This window comes from Octopus bimaculoides, chromosome 16 (assembly GCF_046866305.1).
Source record: "Octopus bimaculoides isolate indiv1 chromosome 16, ASM4686630v1, whole genome shotgun sequence".
Lineage (NCBI taxonomy): Eukaryota > Metazoa > Mollusca > Cephalopoda > Octopoda > Octopodidae > Octopus > Octopus bimaculoides.
Window position 1 is genome coordinate 30,096,581 of NC_142943.1, and position 2,500 is coordinate 30,099,080.

General features: G+C 34.7%; 1 protein-coding gene across 4 annotated transcripts in view; it reads right to left on the reverse strand.

Moving 5' to 3' along the window:
• Nucleotides 1–685, reverse strand: part of LOC106872652 (transient receptor potential cation channel subfamily M member-like 2) — a 94,538-nt gene extending 93,853 nt beyond the window's left edge. For 3 of the 4 annotated variants that reach the window (XM_089364320.1, XM_089364319.1, XM_089364318.1), the window contains exon 1: nt 485–682. The gene's annotated coding sequence lies outside the window, so the exon portion shown is untranslated. Of the gene's footprint in view, nt 1–484 lie in introns of all 4 variants that reach the window. The other variant, XM_089364321.1, reaches the window with a different exon arrangement.
• Between the last annotated feature and the right edge of the window lie 1,815 nt (nt 686–2,500).

The following is a 2,500-nucleotide window of genomic DNA, read 5'->3' on the forward strand; positions in this document are numbered from 1 at the left end:
TCTTTTTGATAATCGCTAATGTCTGAGAGAAAGGCAGGAATACCATTCTTTCTGATTCCCTCTTCCTTTCTTTTTATTAAAGTTTTGTCCCCATGACACACCAACTAAACAATAACATTGTAGTTGAGAGTGGTTAACTGTCTAAAGCATCACCAAAAATCTGAACCACACTGAGAGTGAGTGAGTAAGTGAGTGAGAGAGAAAGAGAGAGAGAGAGAGAGAGAGAGAGGGAGAGAGGAGGGAGGGAGACTTGTGAAGATTAGTGTTATTTTGTCATCCTCTTAGTTGAAATTCTCGAAAAGCACTAAATTATGAATGTCACAACTAAATGCATTGTGAGTTTTAAAATAAGTGAAAATAATTTAACTGACCACTGCTACTGATGAAGGCTGAAGACAATGAAATGACAAAACAATGGTCACTTAAGACATCTTTTTCTTTTTTTATTTCAAGAATATAGGGATAAAAATTAATGGAAACTTACCTGAAGTAACATTCTTACATTCTTACAAAAGAAAGCTTATTTGTCCTGGGTATTGAACCCCTGCATTTATGAGGAATAAAGTAAAGTGAATTGTCAGCTAAAAGAAAATAATCTGTTGTCTTTTAGAACAATAGCAGAAATTGCAACTAATGCATTAGTGTGTGACTGTTTTTCCCTAACTCTGTCACATCCAATTATGTCAACAGTGTCACTATGGATACTAAAGTCCTGTTGTCACGTTGACCTAATTAGTTCTTTCATTAATCTCTGTATTCATGTATGTAAATATGAGAATGCATATGAAAGTTTGTGTGAGTGTATATTTAATATACACATCCCCACAATCATAAATACACATATTAGGTTGGTGCATAATTATTGCAGCTTTTTTTTTTCAATAAATTTTATTCAACAAAAAATTTTAACAAAACGCCAAGCAGAAATTGAAGAAGATGGTGAATATGCTCAGGAATAATTATTTAAAGATGTTTTTGTTAAATGTTGTTATTATTTTTGTTGAATAAAATTTATTTAAAAAAGCCTCAATAATTATGCACCACCGTAATACATAAAAACATGTGCACATACATGCACACATACACACACATATACATATTTACTTATGCACACACACACACACACACACTCACGCACATGCATGCATGTATGTATAGAGTGTTTGAAGTGGTGTACAGATATTGTATATTTTTTTTTGTATATATTTTTTCTACTCTAGGCACAAACCCCGAAATTTTTGGGGAGTGGGTGCCAGTCAATTAGATTGACCCCAGTACACAACTGGTAGATAAATTATTGATCCCAAAAGGATGAAAGGCAAAGTCAACCTCTGTGGAATTTGAACTCAGAATGTAAAGACAGACGAAATACTAGTAAGTATTTCTCCTGGCGTGCTAACAATTCGGCCAGCTCGACATCTTACAGATATTGTATATTGAGAAAAAGAAGGCAGTCAGAATTTTGGATAATTCTTTATTAGCATTCCAAAATTTTGACTGACTCCTTTCTCTCAATCATCATCATCATCATTTAACACCCGCTTTCCATGCTGCCATGGGTTGTACAGTTTGACTGAGGTTGGGCGAGCAAGCCAGAAGGCTGCAGCAGGCTCCAATCCGATTTGGCAATGTTTCTACTGCTGGTTGCCCTTCCTAACACCAACAACTCTGAGAGTGTAGTGGGTGCTTTTTACATACTACTGGCATGAGAGCCAGTCAGGTGGTACTGGCATTCGCTTTGCTTGAATGGTGTATATATATACACACATATATATATTCTTTTATTCTTTTACTTGTTTCAGTCATTTGACTGCAGCCATGCTGGAGCACTGCCTTTAGTTAAACAAATCGAGCCCAGAACTTATTCTTTGTAAGCCTAGTACTTATTTTGTTGGTCTCATTTGTCAAACCACTAAGCTATGGGGACGTCAACACACGAACATTGGTTGTCAGGCGATGGCAGGGGTACAAAACAAAGACACATAACCCCCCCCCCATATATATATATATATATATATATATATATATATATACGACGAGCTTCTTTCAGTTTCCGCCTACCAAATTCACTCACAAGGCTTTGGTGGCCTGAGACTATGGCAGAGGGCACTTGCCCAAGGTGTCACACAAGCTTTTTGCCACACACCATATGTATATATATATATATATATATATATATATATATATATATATATATATATATATATATATATATATATATATATATATATATATATAAATGCATATATACATCTGTGCATATATGTATGAGTGTATATGAGTTTATGCAGGTTGCTGCATATAGATGTATGTAAATGTGTGTGTATATGTATGTATCTATCTATCTGTCTCCCTTTGTCTACATATATATATGTGTGTTTGTGTCTATAGACAGATACATATATGTGTATGATTCTGTGTACATATGCGTCTATAGTATGTATACAATAAGCACACACACAATAAACACACACACACACACACACACACTCATACATGA